Below are 20,005 nucleotides of genomic sequence, written 5' to 3' on the forward strand. Positions count from 1 at the left end.
GACAATAGGTCAAACACAGCATTTCTTTTTAATATAAAAGTTGTCATTGCTAGGGTTATAACATGTATTTAATATAAAGGAAAACGTTTTAACTTTCAGATTAAAGGATTAACAATGATTGTATCAAACCTCTCATCTTAGATCAGTTCAAACTTTATTTATTTATGTATGTATTTTTTTTATTTCAATAGTCAGACCTAATATGAAAGTTACTTTCCTAACTGCTTAGACCAGTGGTTCCCAAATAATTTTGGGGGGTCCCCAGTTGATAAGCTTAATGTGCAACATTGTGGTCTCACTCAACAGTATATAAACCAACATACTGTAGTGTACAGGATATCTGCACATTTCTGTGACAATCTAATGACTTTTAAGACCTTTTTAATATCAAATTGTCAAATATTAAGTAAGAAAGAGGAAAACAGCCAATCTACAAGCTCCCAATGCCTCAGAGTGCAATGCTTTGTGAGCTACTAGTTTGGCTATTTTCATAATATTTATCTGTGGAACCGTGACAAACTAAATGTAAATGCCTACCATTCCAAGTGCTTCTCAGGGTGTGGGGTTCCCAGTTCAAATATGATTATTTTGTGAGGTTGCGGCCTGAAAGGTTTTGGGAACCCTTGGCTTGGACAATCCCGCCTGTGCACTTTCCTTTGAAGTCTTCTTTGGGATTGGCAAAACAAACATGCCTGGTCGCCAGTGCTGACAGACATGTCGTCCTTGTGTGTGCCAGGATCACAACACTAGCACCATGGGTGCACCAGCCCACACAGTCTCATTTCATTTAGCCCATCTGTTGTGCCTCATGCTCCGCTTTGGCCCAGATATGATTGATTAGCCATTTCCAAATGTGGGCCATATCATCCCCAGAAAAACAACATTCAGTTAACAGAGCCCATCTAATCGTGTGCATGCGTGCGTGTGCGTGGCATGCATGCGCGTGCATGTGAGTGTCCTGTACATATTTGTGCATCAAACTGCCCATGCTATAGCATACGGTATATTTATTTTCTTTGCTGTAGCTTTTCATGATCCCTTGTTTAAATCATCTGTCCTTGAATCTTTGTGGTGAAGCACTATCGCTCAATTGGGAGGCAGAGGCTTTGGAGTGGGTGGGACAGGGGATCAATTTGGGTCAACCTCAATATGTCCATGTTTTGACAGCCAGGGCTGGCCAGTGAAAGATTAGTTGTTTAGCAGAATGTTGTATTTCGCAGTGTAATTCATGAATCATGAGTCACCAAAAGGCAGTTCTCGGCAGACTGTTTTGTACAGCCTTCCAACTTCTCAACAATCAGGGAATTACTGCAACAAATTCCGCCCTCTTCACACCATCTGATTTTGTGCAACACGCAGATGTTTTCCCCCGGAGCCACTTGCTAACAAAGTTGTTTCTAAGTGACAGCTTTGAACAGACCCTGCTTGTCACTATAAACTCTAATTAAAATGTATGTTAGTATCTATGTTAAAATGATTTCACGAGCCCTGTGGAATTAGCCATCCAATCTGCAAGCCTAATGTTTATTCATAGTTCCATGCAATTGTTTTGTAATGGTTTTGAGCCCTCAATGACATAATTATGTATCTTCAGTGGTGTTGAGGAAGATCGTCAAGTTTAAGCATGCCCTTTTTGCACCTGGTAAGACTGTAAGACTGTTTACATGGTTCACATAATGCTATATTATTGGATTAGGTGGCCAGTTGTACTTGCACACCTGTAATATGGTATTTAGATCAAAACTGCACATGCAACATTTTGTAAAAGCGGTAAAACGATCATGAAAGAGAACGTTAACGTTTTTCCAGTTAGTATTGTTGGAGGGTTGCAGCTCTTTCTTTGGAACGTGCTGTAGGCAAAGTTACATTTGACGTCATTCCCTCATTTGAAGACTTGATCGGAAAAGCAACCCATGCTCAGACAAAGTAGGACACGTATAGCACTAGATTCTGCTCCGAACATATAATCATGCGTTTTATGCTTCAAAAAGACAAACTCAAAGTGTGAGCAGGCAATAATTAAGCCAAAGATGTGCTCCGGTAATAAGCAGTAATTTTATTTTATTGGAAGATTTAAACTGGTAGGGGGGAGGGGGGGGGGTCTCCTCAAGGATAGAGTGGATGTGAAAGAAAATGCAGAAACCCTGCCTTCATTTCACATCTGGGACGTACACTCCAGACCCTCAAAATGCCATGATCTCACCGTTGTTACAGTGGAATCTTGTGTTTTCAAACACTATTGTATTCCGCAGGGTGATGTGTCATTAGTGTGGAGAAATCCAATTCTCCCTTGTTTGATAGCTATGTCTTTTTATTCTGTTCTCTCTCTCTCTCTGTTTTGGCCCACTGTCTGCTGCGGATCCGTCTGCCTTATTTATCACAGTCTCTGCTCTGATAACCCAATCGAGCTGCCCTAGGCCATGTGTGAAAAACTGACAGGAGGAGAGACAATTTATCAATATTATCAGGAGCTGACTTTCAATATGTTGCTGCTAAATCCTGCAACAGACACATGCGTAGCGGCGTAACTGTTTATTTTTTTCCCCACCTCTTTATTCACCAGGTTACTCTGTAATAACACTATAACACCAATCAGTTAAGCTCTAGCTTCTTCCATTACAGGTTGATTTTAATGGTATTGTGTGGGAATTAAGGGTGCCCTCCCCTATAATATATGCTCTCCTCCTTAGTATAGAAGGAGCAACCCCCCCCTCATCCCCCACTCCTGCACCACCCTGCTGTCAGCCCACTGAGCTCCTGTGTGAACCTGCAGGGCAGTGTGTGTCAATGAGGTATGCGTGTGTACACACCCTGATGCAGAGGGAGTGTGCAAGCAGACAGAACACCGTCAACCTCCTGTCTCCTGTCTGACTCTCTCTTTTTTCTTTTCCCAAGGGGGGAAATGAACGAAACCATCATCTGTCCCAGCAAGCCACTTTAGCCAACCATTTACCAGGGAGAGACACTCACCACAACAGCCATGGGGAAGCAGGTAAGATCTGAGAAAGGAGAAGAAACTCACTCTGGAACTTGTTTGTTGCACTGAACTGAATGATTCAATTTAATCAGTAGCAAATCTTAAGACCTTATAATCACTAGAGTGCTCAGTGGCCAAGTGTCTGTTCATCTCACACTCTGCGGCAGAGTCTCACTTTACGGTCTGGAGGGTGCCAGCTCCGTTGTGTCAAGTCAAGATAATGTGATTGGGGATTACATAAATCTTCAGCATTAAAATTCAAGGGCCTCTGCCATCCCAAATAAAATATGAATCTTCTTTATTTTTCTTCTTTCTTTCTATTCAACTGTTGTAACATAGCACTTGGATTTGCTTTGCCCTCAAATGCACAGAATATTATGTACAGTATGTGCGCCTACAGTATATACGCTATTCTATTATGGTATGGTATGCATGGACACTCACAGTTACAGGTGTGCATACTGATACACCTACAGCACACAACAAAACATAATGCATGCAGTGAAAGGATATGTACAATACAAGGTTTCGTGTTTGTATGTGAGTGGTGAGAATTTTCCCCATTGAGATGAGGAACAGCAAAAAGAAAACAAGTCAAGTCTTGTTTTCACATGCATCATATCTGCAGTCAGGTCCAGTGAGACTCTATTCAGAAACATCAGTACTAATAAAACACTAATGAAACTGGTCCCCAAACAATTTACTATTTGTGGGGGTGGGGGTCGGTTACCCACATATTTGTATGGACAATACTCCTTCAATACAGTGAAGCAGAGGGGTTTCTGTTTCATGTCTTTTCACAAGAAAACATATGATTTTCAATGAGCACCGGTGCTTTCCTCTTAGCCTTGTTTTGGTGGGAGCTTAAATTGTGCCATGTTATTCTAAGAAAGGACAGAACGTGTAACTGTGCCAAATAGTTGTGGAAGTGGAACACTGGTGAATTAATTTTGGTTTTGCAGTGTTTTCCCTTATGCTCAGCAAGCATCTGGTACTGCTCTGAAATGCCTTCCTCGCTTCAGCTTCAGGAGACAGAATCCTTCGTTATTTGATTTTTTCTTTCTTCTTTTCTTGTCTTTTTTCGCTCAGCATTAATCGTTTGCGGCCCTGGTATTGAATGTTGTTCAACATTCCATTGCATGAACTGGCCAGAGTCAGAGAAAGCATGTCTTATGAATATGTTATTACTTTTCTTAGAGGCTGAGGATGTGATTTATCTTTATCTAGAGTCTATCTTGTTCTCTCTCTCACCTCCACCATGGCTTTTGTTCTTGCTCTTGCTCTCTTCCTGTTTATAGACAGCGCGGCCTCCTTCGCAGGTCAGTGATGCCAGCACGAATAGCAGCTGTTAGTTGTCTGTGAGAAAGTGGAAAAACTGGTATGTGTGTGTGTGTGTGTGTGTGTGTGTGTGTGTGTGTGTGTGTGTGTGTGTGTGTGTGTGTGTGTGTGTGTGTGTGTGTGTGTGTGTGTGTGTGTGTGTGTGTGTGTGTGTGTGTGTGTGTGTGTGTGTGTGTGTGTGTGTGTGCGCGCGCATGCGAGTGTGAGTGCATGTGTCTGTGTCTGTCTATCCATCAATTAATTTTTGTGTGTGTGCAAGCTTATGTATGAGAGGAAAGGGCAGCTATAGGCTATGTTGTGTATATGAATATTCTAAGGAACTCTGCAGTATCTTGTTCCTTAAGTTGGAGACAAACTGTGCAAAAGTAACTGTATAATCTGTTTCTGAACTCCAGAGAATCCTTGTTAGAAGCCAAGTTTGGGGGGAAAGTGTCCCACACTGCCTTGATGGAATGTTTGGTTGACTTGGAGATGAAGTGAAAGTGAAGATATATTGAGCCGGGCTAAGTTGAACCAGAGCAGTGAAGCTCAGAATACAGTCGGAACTCGGAAAGCTGATCGCATTGACTGTCCTTCAACCCTTCTTGGTGTCTGTACTGTGGTGGAGGCAGACCTTCAGGGTGGATGTATTTTGTGCACTGACCAGAGTCCTATATCTCTGACAGTGTTTTCAAAACTTCTTCAAAATTAGATGATGATCTACATGAGCTACAGATCTATGCTCTATTCTACAAGCTCACACAACGTGTCGCACCGCGACATGTTGTGAGCTTGTAGATCGGCTATGTTCAAATATAAAAAGAGGTGATTATAGCCACTTACAGTAAGTGGTTAACCACTCAAACCCTGCAGTACAGTATATACTCACTTCGTTCCCAGGGTGCCCAGGGTTCTATTCTTCTTCTTCTTCTCCCTTTTTCTCTCAACACCAAATCTCTAGCTCTAGCTGATCTACAAGTGGCCGAATGTTTGCCCGTTTTCGCCGAATGTTCAGGTACAGTATAATGACATGCCCAGAATAGGAACACTAGAGTGCATGTGGTGAAACTTCCGACTCCTGCTAATTAACAACAGTGTCTAAAGGGAAGGACTTGACCTGGGTGGATGGAGGTTTTTATATGCCTGAATACACAGCGGCAGGATTCTAACAGCTGTCCTCCTGCCTTGGGCGCTGACTGCCTCCCTGGACATATAGGACGAGTCACACCACAGCAGATGTGCTCACACCCCCCAGCTAGTCTTGGTTTATGCAGCAGTCTTTGTGAGAAATGGTGTAGGCCTGTGTGTGCAGCCACACCACCATAATGGGCCGCACTGTCTTTGTGCTGGATAATAAACCTTTTTCACTCTCTTCGCTGTGTGGAAGTGGAAGTCTTTAAATGCTGCTACTACTTGTGAAATACAAAGAGGAAAAAAAGTATTTGGGACAGGGAGACAGCAACGGGGGCTATTGGGTAACGGTTTCACTTATGTCATCTGATTAAAAGAGTCCAGGTTTAATGAGGGGAGATTCTCAATGAAGACATAAAGCTAGCGTTCTAAGGGGCCAAGAGAATCCCAGAGGCTGGAAACAATTACAGACTTCTCCAAGCAGTAAAGAATGTGGCAGGCTCTGCCACAGTCTTTCAAAAGAGGGATACTTTTTTCTTCTTCTTCTTTTTTTCAGGAAAAAAATAAAAGCCAAGACTTTCTGACTATGTGCTGTGGTGGGGACTAAACATAACACATGACCTTACTTTCCCGAAAACTCCTTCACTGTTTTCCCTTGTTTAAATGAGAACCTCTCTGACAATACAGTATGTCATTGTGTTGCCTGTCAACCACAAGGGAAACGTGTTCCTCCCGTTAAATGATTTATGGCTGTTTGACATTGACATGGACTGGTATTTAAATGTTTATTGAAGCCTTCTCAATCTTCCGTTTTAGACCTTTAGTCATAGTTAGCAGTCGTCTTCATTTAGGTAGGCAGGCATCTTCATTTAACACAGTCAGTCATAAACCTGTTGTGATTCAGAACAACACCCAAAGGAATCTCCTTGCTCTCTCCACATGTCCACAAATTCACCCTCAGTATTATTTTATTGAAACTCTAAGAGTGTACAAATGTAATCAAATTAGGATCCATTTTGGTCACATTTGTACACTCTCAGAGTGGCAAATTAATCAATGACCTGCAATCAGTAATCATGGGTTTGGTGTTTAAAATCCTGTAAACTACTTCTCTAGAGACTAGAGTGAGCCCATGTGCACAACACCACCAGAAGGAGTTCCTGCCCTATACCAATAGCAATGAAATGTCTTGATTCCCCATCAAAATGTAAAACTCACGTAAAACATGGCTGTACTGTAACTTGCCCCCAGAGAGTCAAACTTACTCCCTCAGCGAGCTCCACAGAAGAACCCTCCCCCTCCCGTACTGATACTGTTTATTAATAAAGTATTCTGTGAGTCATTCTAAAAAAGCAGGTGTTAGTGACGGTGTACATACAGTATAATATGTCACCATAGTAACAACATGTAATACATAAAAGGAATTGTTCATGTGTCTTACTTAAGTACAGTTCAGGTTAACATTTTAATTATCACCTGCGGAATCCACCTATGCCGCAGTATGGAAATCCCTGTCTTTCAGTTTAACTGCACAGTAAAACTACTAAATACTCAGGGTTAGTTTAACTCAAAGCTGAACCAAAATGGACTTATACAGCACATTTAAAGAGGATTTTACCGTGTGTAAAAATAATATATTATAAATAATAATATATCCATGAATTAAACTCTACCAGTTGAGGTCATGACCTTTGCTTGTGTGCTGGAGAGGAGTGTTAGGCTGGCAACCAGTGCTGTTTTGCTGGGAAGGTCATGACCGCGGAGCCAATAAATCACTGGTATACTAAATGATTTCCAGGTCATTGCCTACTACGATCCTATGCTATGCCTGCTAAACATAAACATTGTTTTGGATGTGGATCTTGGGCCATGTGCTGTTGTGTTCTATATATGCATTCTGGTTGAATTCAAATGAATTGATATAGTACATTTTACACGCGAGGAGTAGACATAGTAATAGATATGTCAAACATGATAAAAACATATAGAGAATTCTATAGAGCAATCTAGAGAATTCTAGGGAGCAGGACCATAATGGACCATAATTAGAAAACTATTGATGAGCAATTATTTATATCAAAAAGTGATAGAGGTTTTTCTTTATTTTTATTTTTTAATGGAAACGGAACAGAGCATTTTCACACAGAAAGCTGACTGTACCCTTACTATACTGTTTCAAGTTTAAATATTCTTTAGTAAGAGGAGTCTTATTGACTTTTCTTTTTTTTTAATAAAGTTTGCCTTGGGGAAGACTACACACTGTGGTTATTTGAATTGGTTGAGGCGCTGTAGCACCGCCGCTGCTATACAAAGAAGCTGTTAAGTCTCTGTACTGGTTCTTTAGTCTAATTTAGGCTCTAGTCTAATGGTTCTACAGTATATATCACCATTTGACATAGGTGCTGTGTACATTACATTGTAGAACCTACATGATGGTGCTACAGCACCAAAAGAGGTTCCCTATGGTTATGAGCCAAAGAACAACTTTAGTGCTCAATATCACCTTTTTAGTTCGGTGTGTATCATGCTGATAGAGTGGCAAAGTCATTAAAATCTTGAACATTGGCAATGGTTCTGCTCCACACCTGTTCATAAGCTAAATTAACTTGAGCTGCCAAAATGAGCAGCAGTTTTTAAATATGGGGAGGGGGGGGGGGGGGGGGGTTGCGCAATGTTTAAATCTGTGTATGCACTCAACATGATGCTCTTGTCACAGCATATCCTACATGGCTGAATATAATGAATATTCAGCCCATGCCTGCGAGCATCCAAAAGCACTGTGTGACATGCAGGCTCATGCCTGTTCTCATTCTGATTTAGTTTCTGACAGCTTATGGACAAATAGGCCCAAGATAAAGCAACCATCATGCCAACGTGTCTTTTGTGCTCTGCCCTCCACAGTTATATGACGTAAATTCTGTTCATCAACGTTTGCTTAATTGCACACAGCCTCTATCTGTGAAGATGTATTGGTCGCCGTATTGGAGTCAGCCATGCTGCAGAGCCCTGGAGACTGACCCCATCTGTTCGCGGCCTGGTTATTACGCATACGTAGTCTCAGTCTCATCACAGCGTGGTCCCCGGGAGGTTCCTACTCCACCCCCTTTGTCTTCCCCGTTCGCAATGTCTTTGTCTTATGGTTGGAGAGAGGGGGAGCCAGGGGCAAGAGCGCAACCTCAGAGAGAGGGGGGTTGGGGTGCCAACCAGGCCCAAGAGCGCAGCCCAAGCATTAATGGATGCATCATCCATGAAATAACCCAGTGGAAGTGGCGCTTCCCGGGCATGTTTTACGCTCGCGTGAGCATACGGCTGGGGCAGTGGCAGGGCGGGGAGCCCTAGAAATGAGGGAGGGAGGGCAGAAACAGACTAGCAAGGTTGCTATGTTATTGTTTGGACCTCCCTTCATGTTCCAGTGACAGAAAAGTGCTGAGCCGTCAACGTTGCATCTTCCTTCTGTGTGTGTGAGAGAGGACCACCCTGGACCACCACACCATGTGAGTTATTCTTTTCCTGCTGAATCAATTGCAAAAGTGGTAATGATCTGTCTTTCCGGGCATTTCTTCAAGGGTTATTCTGAACCCATTTGTTCCTCATGCGAAGCAAAAGTGACACATGCATGGTAATGTCCAGTTTGCAAAATGTGCATAATAGTTTTTATGCTGCATGATGTACATTTGGACTCTTTTCACCTCATCTTGATGCACAATGAGAGGGAAATGGATTTCTGGAGTATAGTGATGAACCAATTCAAATGGGAAATTGTACACAATATATCTGAACTTTGAGGTGTGTTCACTGCTTAAAGCTTATTTAGGATTCTTGACTTCTTTTTTTTAACTTGACATTACCTCTTGCCAATGGCTGAGTGTGCTAGTGCAGTCCCTTTGACACATCTTTTTTCTCTCTTACCCACATGGTTAAAAGTCTGTAATATAAGATTCTAGGACATATTTAGTTCCAACTCCTTATCTCTTTTTTCAGGAGGGCCTTGCTGAGCCTTTTCAGTTCCTTTTCCAATTAATGCAGCTTGACGTGCCAAGCACCATAAACGGGATTGCTTCGGGCTACAAACAGCTGTAGGCTATTTAGTAATGTATGGATTAATATTTGTGTGCTGGTAATAATTGTTTTCCACTGCATACTGTGTGCTGTGAGTGATTGATAACTAAGTGAATGTATGTATAATGAAAGTATGTACAGTATAATACAGCTTATTTTTATGGAAGGATTTTCCTGGGATTACATGGAGCAACATTAACTTCTTGTTAATTATTGTGACAACTTATTGTTGTCACAATAAGCTCCCAAATCTAAACTTTTAATTTTGTACCATCAAGTATCCAGCCTTTATTCCAGCCTTAAATTGGCTGTATCGAGTAATTCGAGTTATAACTTACATACTACAGCAGATATTATTATTCCAGGCTATAGATCCTATTGTTTGCATTTTAATCAGATGGAACATACATTATATATATATATATATATATATATATATATATATATATACACACATACATATACGGAACCACTTCCCAATATGCTTATTTCAGCTCTGCAGGGGCGTGAACTTGGTGCAGTGAGCAATATTCACCAAAATAATAGCCACTGCCCTCAAATAACCCTGGACTATTCAGCATTAGACTGGAAGTGGAATGTGTGTATAATATAGTGTATGAATTCCCTGACTGGAAATCAATCTCCTCCTCTCAACCCTTCCAGTGTTCCTTTGGATAGCTTTGAAAATGCAATTGAGAGAGAAATCAAATGGAAATGGGTAATAATACTATACTGGACCTATTGCATCAGACATATAGTAGGAGTTCATATGTATGTGGGTGAAATATGCATTATGTATGTATGTGTGTGTGTGTGTGTGTGTGTGTGTGTGTGTGTGTGTGTGTGTGTGTGTGTGTGTGTGTGTGTGTGTGTGTGTGTGTGTGTGTGTGTGTGTGTGTGTGTGTGTGTGCGTGTGCGTGCGTGCGTGTGTGTGTGCGTGTTAGCGTGAGAGAGAGAGTGTGTGCATGAGTGAGTGTGTCCTATATATTTTTAAAATGAGGGCAATTGATGCATGCTATATGATACATACGTCCAGACTGCTACATGTAATTTCTATAGGTCTTCTATGGCAGCTCCAACTGCTGGAGAAAGTGCCAGGCAATGGAATAAGCCTTAGCCTGTTGTCTCTGCCTACTGTACTGTATGTCTGGGATGGTAGCTTGAAGCTATACTATACTGTTGTACAGTGGTGTGACACACCGAAAAAAGCAGATCTACAAGCTCACAATAGCATTAAAGATGTGGAACGTTGTGAGATTGTAGGTGGGCTGTTTTTGCTGTGGGACACCGCAGTACAACAGAGTATAATTTGGGCACACTATTTATACTTTGTGTGACTGTGTCGCTCAACAAAAATAACCGAATTTCAACAAAAACGTTGAAAATCAGTTACAGTGTTTTCAGCAAGTATAAATTAGGCTAGGTTTTGTCTGGGTTTTGTCAGGGTCACTGGAAGCAGAATGACCCCTCGCGGGACTGTTCACAGTGTCTTTTGTTGACAAATTGCTGTGCCTTTTGTCAAAAAGGCAACAAACCAGCCCTTAGAGAAGCTCCTGGGGAATATTGAGGGAAGTTGGGAACCGGTGAGTGACAGCCAGCAGTAGGCCTGAGTGAGAAACAAGTAGCCTTTGAAGATGGTGCAGGGGGTGGGGTGCACGGCTTGGCTGTGAAAAGATGAGAGTGGCATTTGGCTCAAATGCCAAGATGCACCATGCGGCTGTTTCACTCTACCATGGCAACGGAAGCTTTAGACTTGCCTCTCCGTCCCCTACCGAGGGCCCGAACTGTACAGAGCTGCCGTGAGAAACAGACCCACTGATGTAAGGAAGGCAGTCAGTGCAAAACAATCATTTATTTTGTTTCCTTTACCTTATGTGCGATACATTTTAATTAATTGCTAAGTTCTGTAGATGTTGATGTCTGTGTCGCCGTTGACCATTCTGGCTTCATTTCCTGGCTTTATTTCCTACTGTCATGCAAATTGCCAAATTCATGATCAACATTGCACGTTAGATCAGCTGAGCCCACCCCCAAGCATCCCCCAATTCATCATGTTGTAGGCCACCCCTGTTCCCTAATGGCCAATCAGGCAACCAAAAGCACCCTCTCTACCTCATCATCAGGTCTTGATTGACAGCCACAGGAGGAAGGAGGGGTGCTTCGGGGGGTTATTTACTTCCCATGTTCTCAAGGGACTAAGTTAATGATCCCAGCCAACCAAACGGCACAAAGAGGGAAAAGCCTGAGAAATCTGTGCCTGCTTGAGTCATTTGGAGTAGATTCGGCTTCCTTTAGAGGGGATTAGAGGAGAAGTGGCTTTGTCAGGAGAATTTCAGAGATAGCAGAGGAGTAGCAGAGACGAGGAGGAGAAGTCAGAGAAATAGAGAGGCTTCCTGGAGCAAGCTTGGTGTTGTCTGCGGAATTCCCGTCTCAAGCCGTCAGCTCTGTCTTCATCTATCACCCAGGCTGGGGAGGTAAGGGATAAGCCCACGGATCTGTCTTCCAATAGGTGACATTCAGCACAGCTGTCTAATTTTGAAGTCTATGCTTTACCCTGAACTCAACTTAGAGAGGTAATTTCTTTGCAGAGGAGATTTTTATTTATTTATATATATACAGTGTATACCGTACATATATAGGTATACACTGCTGTCCGGAAGGAAAAAAAACAACAAATCTTTTTATGTTTTAGATTTCTTTTGTCATAAATCAGTGCTATTGAACACCCTTTAGGTCTGTGTGTTGGTTAAAAAAAGATGAATGAAAACTGAAAAGTATTAAAAAGCGCTTGGACAAAACCCTCCTAACTCCACTTGAGCTGGATGTTTTTTCATTTAGGTGGTTAGGTGGTTTCTTCCATATATACTGTATACACACACGCGTGCAGAGTGCGGACGCACGCACGCGCGTGAGAGAGAGAGAGAGATTTTCGACCAAGTAATCTTTTAATATGTACTTTTGTCTTTGTGTGCCATGACATGAGTAGGACTCTTGTTTGCTGGTGGGCTTGTGTGGAAACCATGGATGGATTATAATTGACAGCCTTGAATGCATTACAAGGCTGAGACAGTTTGCAAAATGTGAAAGTTATTTGATTAAGTTATTAAGTTATTTCCCTTGGCCTCTCATTTATTTTTTATACTTTATCGGCCCCGTGCAGTCTAAACTGAAACACAAGGCTCTCTCTGGGATATTACCACCGGTCCAATCTGGCCATACTGGGATCCCAGTGCCAATATACTTTGATGTGGTGTTACCACACGGGACAAACAGATGCTGTATGGTGTGATACCACTAGCAGCTGACAAAGGTCTTCTCAGGTAATGACATAGCCTATACAGTTCTCCTGAAGAGGGAATCTTGAAACAACAAGAAAGTGGTCCTAATAAAGTATTGGCACTCTGGCTATTGGCGTGTGCAGCCACTTTCCTGTTGTTTCAAGATTCCCTCTTAAAGTTCTCCCCCGTGGGCCGGCACCACCAAAAAGGACTTTTGTGTGCGTTAGCATAGTTGTGCACAATATACAGTTCTCTGAGTCCTACCTCATAATTATTAGGTGGCTCTAATCCAGTAGATGGTGTGATGGCATCATTGTACTGCTGCCAGACTTGTCAGCCTGCACTTGTTTGTGTACGCAAAGTTTTTCCACACTCTGTCACAGTCACAGAGCGTGAGCCGTTGCCAACTATCTGAGATAACTTTAAACACTATTCCTGTGTCTGTTTCCACACCAATGAAAGCATTCACATGGTAAAAAAAGAGCGTCTGGTCACATCTGAGAAACAAGATTGTTAGTTTATTTTTGGGGAAGCTTGCCTGAAAATTGTAGATAAGTGACCCATTGAGCATTGCTTGGTTAGAGAAAATTGTTATTTGAAATGAAATGTCAGTTTCTTTTCTAGCTAATGATTTTGTCAGCCTTTTGATGGGGGTTGTTCATCCATGTTGGCATGTACTGTATGCAGGGTCGTGGACTTGGACCGGAGGTCACGCTCCTCTCATTCCGGACAGCCTAATGACATCATTGATCACTAGTTTGGTTATGCACCATTTCCTTTGACTGTATTGAGTTTTACGTCTGGCACGGCACAGGCAACCAATTGCAATAATCCAGTTTGTTGAGGATATGGTGTTATGTGTTGTACTGTAGCCTACAGTATGCGACAGTGGTACATATTCACTCAGTTAATTTGGGGAATGTTTGGTTAATGTATTTAACATTCACTTTTTTGAACGTTGAACTTGAAGCAGACTGACACACCTACCCGGCAGAGGTCCTGCCCCCTATGTGTGATTGGCTCCTGCAAAGAAAAAAAAGATTGCAGCCCACTGTGGCTAGATGATCGAGCATCAAACAATTCTCAGTGTGCAAGAACAGAAAGGGTGGGCATTTTCATCACGGCTGCTGCTGCTGTTTGTATGGGCCGAGGGAAGGGGGTTATGGGGGTCACAGAACTTACAACATACGGCAACTGACTCTTGAAGACGACCACACGAGGCACTGAGCCAGTGTTGCAGTGGATTTGCTTTGTACAGCACTAGCATATCAACACTGACCAACTTTAAGATTGCTCTCTCTGCCTGTGTATGGATGTAATCATGTGGCAGGTAAGACTGTGCAGCTTTACTTCTAACTTTGTGAAAGTGAAAAATCTGTGCTTGGTTGTGGTTGTATTTTTGTCCCCAGCTGCTGTCTCGCTGTCTTCATGTTTATAGCCACCAAAACATTGACTCATCCCAAGTTTCTATGCCTCCAGGCAGGGCTCGGTTTGAAGGCTGTAGTGACGTGTTCCCTTGTTGTATTCAGAGGCTCTATTATGTTCACTTCTGATCTATGTAATGCTAAGAGGACAGGGATAAGATGACCTCACCAGAGGCGCAAGGGGTACCGCTCTTATTAGTCCGTTTATTGTTTATTACTGATCAAACTGAGAGAAAGAACACATCTTAGTGTGGCCTATATCCTTAGTTTAGACAGTACTTAGTTTAGACTAGTCATTTGGTTAGACCAGTCATTAGTCCTACAACTACAACCTATCTCAAACCCTCACCCTAACCCTAACCTCCCACGGGGCAGCACACTTAAACCTAACCTTGTCTAACCAATGACTAGTCTAAACTTATAAGTATGCACCCCATACTATATCCTTGTCATGTATAGTACCAACTGTGGAAATAATCCCTTCCTTAATTGGGTAGGCTACATCATTTGCAGAATGCTGCAGAAATGTCTGCATTAACCTAATGTCAGATTTGGCATTTATAAATAATCGTTGTTGTGGCAGTACAGTGCAGAAGGTCTGAAACATGTTTAGCTTAGATTTACACTTCTCAGTCTAAGTGGTACATTACTGGGTTTACTTTGAGGAAAATGAAAGCACCCTTTCTTTCCATAATCTAACAATATTATGACACAGTAAAGGTTTTATTGTATGCTACATTGCCTTATGGCATATGCTATGCAAATTGGTATGCACAGAATGTTTAACAGACATTGAGCTCAACAGATACCGTGTGTAGTTACATTGAGAGGTGATCTGAGACATGGCATTTGGATTACAGGCGTTCCTTCATTAATTAGTAACTTTTCCTTGTTGGAAGAATGTTAAACACGTCTCCATCAGACCAGAGCAGCTTTGATCACTAGCCTATGGTCACCATGGAAACACTTGGAAGCACACGATGCTTTTAGACACTAACTAGTTGATTTACTGTATACAGCAACATGGAGATATGCTATAGATATAAATACAGATAGCCTAATACAGACACTAACTAGTTGATTTACTGTATACAGCAACATGGAGATATGCTATAGATATAAATACAGATAGCCTAATACAGACACTAACTAGTTGATTTACTGTATACAGCAACATGGAGATATGCTACAGATATAAATACAGATAGATGCTTTTAGACACTAACTAGTTGATTTACTGTATACAGCAACATGGAGATATGCTATAGATATAAATACACAGGCTGCTAAACAAAGAAACTCATACATTTATTTGTGCAAACGTATGATCAAATAAAGCTAACTCAAATAAAATGAAAAACACATAGTACACTTAGTACATAGTACACATAGTACTTTTAAAACAATGTTGATTGTAAGGAGTGGAGTGTAAGGAGTTATTTCAACAGTGGACTTACTGTAGGTTGAGGTAATGTTTATTTCATATAATAACCAGAAGATGTCACTCTTTGACTGTATTGCACAACAATGATGTTTATAACAATTTTAATTGGCATGGAGACAGATCAGTTATGGCGTTTGAAAATTTGCTAATTACGAATCTACGATATAAAAGTGGCAATTCCATGGGACGTTGAGGATGTTTATTGGGATATGTTCTATGGAATTTTAATGTTCAACGTTTGAACATTAAAAATAAATTGCTGTGAATGCAGTACAGTACTTGACAGTGATTTATGTCATTTCTTTACATGACGTCTAATGGCATGTAGCCTTGTGCAAGGAAAGTCACAATCTGTGAATGTTCATGTGGTTTTGGAATGAATGCAGCACATTTTCCTGCTGATGCCACCTGCCAAGCCACAGAGAGGAAATGAGAGAGTTTGGTGTTTCTGATTATTGACCAGGATAACCTGCAGACTCATGCAGAGCACACAGACAGCGGCGCTGCCAGAAGACCCAAAGGACTCTATTCAAAGGAATCAACCTTTTGTTTTTGGCTGTAGATATATTGACACAACTTATTCCCCATTTAAGTCGTTGGCCTGGTCATAAGTCTCAAGTTTCTAATCTTCAGTTGATTTGAGGAAACACATTATAGTCTCATATAGATTACCGTAACATTTCTTCAGATTGCCTCATTAGCCTGATCTGGGACTTCATTATCAAACACCTGTGCTCTCAGGAAGGAAACAACGCCAACATCTGAACTGATTATCCTTTATTCAACTCTATGAAAACACTGGCTGCACAAGGTTGCCAAGCATAGGGCACTACCAAATACTTATCTGTTTTACTTTTTTAATGTCATTTTTTTGACAGGTGAGATCTGAATGAAAAGCTGAAATACGTACTACTGAGTTCCCTGATCAACGTGAACCAATTTGTATTTTCTCCTCCTGTAAAGTGGAATCCCATCTAAATGAATGTGGGTCAGCACATGTAGGGCCTCGCTGATAATAACAATAATGCGTGCCACTGTAGATCAGGCAGATTAGAGCCTGTCTAATCATCTGCCTTGTCTTGCCACAGCTGTAAATCACATTAGGCCCAAGTGAGCCGATGCATTGAGCCGTGTGCTGTAGGGAACAACAGGCCAGTCATTGGTCACAGCTATGCCGTGAAGACACGATTACAGATAAACATGTTACGTAGGTGTCTGCCTCGGGAAGAGGAAAAAAGAAAAAAGGGCAAACTATCTCTGTCAAATACTGAATGGATCAAAGCCATCATTAGAGGTGATAAAAGACTGCGACCAAAAGGATTAGAGAATGCTTCAACAGGAAATTGTCACCTTATCTTGGAATGCATAACATTTTCCACCTCTAAATGGCTAATTACTTGCTTATGAATGTATTTATTTTTTTAACCTGACATCCAAGTTCAATGTTTCTTTCAGAAGACATTGATAAATGTACATGGCTCGAGCCGAGTTTGTCTACATCCAGCTGCTACCTGCCATTGTTCATGATTAAACACCTAGGCTTTGTTTATTGTTCTTCTGTGCCTCAGCAATCATGTGCAAGACACACAACATATTCGGTAAGAAATGTATGTACGACACATTCTCAGTGGAGGCATATTGATTATTCATGCTGATAGCTTTGCTCTGTGTAAACAGACTTGTACGTTAACGTTGCATGTTCCTGGACTATTGATTGTGGCTACTTTTCCAGACGTGTCTGAATAATAGTTGGGCTAAATCTGTTAGTGAAAATAAATATTCATTCCTCTCATATGTACCCACTGTGGCAAGACAGAAGGTTGGTGCTTGCTTAGGAATTGATCATTATGTCAAATTCATGCATTGTTAATAAAAGTTTCCTAAGTGAGGAAAAAGCTAATGCGACAAGATCAGCACAATAAGATCAGGTTTTCTATGTGAAAATATCCGTTAACTCCCGTGTGTGTGTGTGTGTGTGTGTGTGTGTGTGTGTGTGTGTGTGTGTGTGTGTGTGTGTGTGTGTGTGTGTGTGTGTGTGTGTGTGTGTGTGTGTGTGTGTGTGTGTGTGTGTGTGTGTGTGTGAACATGTGCCAGATAGCATACTTTCACACAACCATTGAGCATGATCAGACAAACTAAACTGACAAGTTAGAATCTGGGAATCTGTTGTACTTGGAAGAGTTTGTTCTAACAAGGGCTGCCAGAAGTGAAGCCATGCATGTGAAACGTCAGAATAAAATAGGATCAATATAGGTTTTTTACTGTTAAAGTTCTTTTTGAGGTCCTGCTCAAAACTTTACATCTTACAGATGAGCCCCCTCCTCTGACACCACAGAGGAGGCATTCCTACCCAACAGGAGGCTTTGGAGGAAGCCTGGAGAATGCCATTCACATTCCTGTGCTTCTCTACCAGGCAAATACATCTTATACACACCGCTTTGTCTGCACCCGGCCAGGGTTTTAATATCTACAGTATGTTTCTGTCTGTCAGAGAGGATATTCATTCTGCAGTGTCCCCTGAAAGACCGGAGAAATCAAATGGATCCCAGTGGGGGTGTGGTTGGGAGTAGAGGTACTAACAGGCACATGGTAGGCAGATGGCACCTAAATTGGTTCCCACATAAGAGGGGGAAATGATACCAGTCTTGAATATAAAGTTCATCCACATTCCCATTCTGTTATGTCAGTGTGGGCACTTAGTTGGCACAATAGCAATATTTGGAGTGAAGATTTGAAGTCTGACTGAAGTTGAAATGATTCCTGTCAAATTGAAACGCTTAACGCCGGATTGCATTTTTCATGAAATGCTAGTGAACCTGTACAGTCTGTTGGTGGAGGCAACAGCCTGTGATGTAATCTTTTGCATTCCAGGTCAGCCCGTTGTTTGAGAGCCGAGGGAATCGGAGATCCCCGTTTCGTGTTGCAGATGAGATGTGTGTGTGTGTGTGTGTGTGTGTGTGTGTGTGTGTGTGTGTGTGTGTGTGTGTGTGTGTGTGTGTGTGTGTGTGTGTGTGTGTGTGTGTGTGTGTGTGTGTGTGTGTGTGTTTATTGATTGAATAGTTCTTAGACAGAATGTATAAACAGCAACAGAATACAGTCAAACACTCAGTCCAAAAGGGATAGCACCAAAAAACGAGCCTTTCTGTTTTAATCCCCGGTGACAGACTCAAGAAAGGTTTCGCCACACAGGGCAGCATTGTGCCACTGGAGAGAGAGGGAGAGACAATGAGAGAGAGGGAGAGAGAGAGGCAGTGGGGACAGTCAGTCATAGTGGGAAAATGATCCTGATGCTTTAACTCACTCCCCTGGCTGAATGGGCAGGGCTGTGAGGACACTAGCCTGCTTGTCGGGGGGGCATGAAGAGCATCAGGCCAGGGTTCAGGACAACTTTGCCTCCGCTTGTGCCCTCCCTCTCTTTTACTGTTTCTCTCTCTCTCTCTCTCTCTCTCTCTCTCTCTGTCCCTTACTGTCCCTCTCTTTTTTCCAACTCTCCCTGCACTCCCTTGACTTCCAGTGCTGGCCCGCTCTCCTACCGTAGGTGGAGCTGGCTTTCCTGGAATTGTGGGGCAGCTTTTCCTGTTGTGCTCTGCTACAGTACCTCTCTCTCTCTCTCTCTCTCTCTCTCTCTCCGAGTCTCCTGGTTAATGACAGCTCTGATGTAGGATTACTGGACTATGAAGACCTGCACCATCTGGATCCCACCTTCCGCACCGATGCTCATGGCTTTTCCGCTCTCGTTGTCTTAAGTATACTTTCATGATCCGGGTCTGAAGTTCAACCATAGCCGAAATGTCTCAGCTGTGCAAAGCAGGGGGAAATCCATCGGTGGGTAAAGTAAACGATGATATGAATGGGACAGCTTTTCCTGAGTGCGTATGGTGTATTGGTGTTGCTGCTGTTTGCGCTGGCGTCTTTCCACAGTGTTACTTTACAGGCTTTTTTGTAACACGATGATGTCATCAAAAGCTGGGATTAGTTTCTATTGTACTGTACCTTTTGCATTATACTCTTTAAACAAAGCGCTTTATTCTTTTTTACCCCCTCTTTTTTTATCTGAATGGAGTCTTCATGACTCACCTGACCTGTTTCTCATGTGACTAGACCTGTGAAAGTAATGTACAGCAGTGGTTCTAAAACCGTTTTGTGCCCAAAGGGCAAGTCAAAATCTTATGGCACACCTGTATTAATATCGGTGCAAAGTAGCTTTTATAATGCATGTTATTTGTCTGTAAACATACATTTTTATTTACTAATGCCAAGTAATAGGTTTAACTGCTTAAGCCCTATTTCATACACAATGTACTGGTATTCTAAATAAAAAAGATATTCTGAGATATGTCTATATATAGTATATATAGTATAGTATTAGTGGTAT

At 41.9% G+C, this 20,005-nt stretch overlaps 1 protein-coding gene across 6 annotated transcripts in view; it reads left to right on the plus strand.

Annotated features, from left to right (window-relative positions):
• The first annotated feature begins 2,886 nt into the window (after positions 1-2,886).
• mid1 (midline 1) overlaps positions 2,887-20,005 on the plus strand; it is a 36,168-nt gene continuing 19,049 nt past the window's right edge. Inside the window, exon 1 of one of the 6 annotated variants that reach the window (XM_083777314.1) lies at positions 2,887-2,992. The gene's annotated coding sequence lies outside the window, so the exon portion shown is untranslated. Of the gene's footprint in view, positions 2,993-11,945; positions 11,959-13,867; positions 14,093-18,971; positions 19,460-20,005 lie in introns of those variants that run through there. The other 5 variants (XM_083777317.1, XM_083777313.1, XM_083777318.1 and 2 more) reach the window with 5 other exon arrangements.

This window comes from Protomyctophum parallelum (assembly GCF_964188405.1).
Source record: "Protomyctophum parallelum genome assembly, chromosome: 11".
Classification (NCBI taxonomy): Eukaryota; Metazoa; Chordata; class Actinopteri; order Myctophiformes; family Myctophidae; genus Protomyctophum; species Protomyctophum parallelum.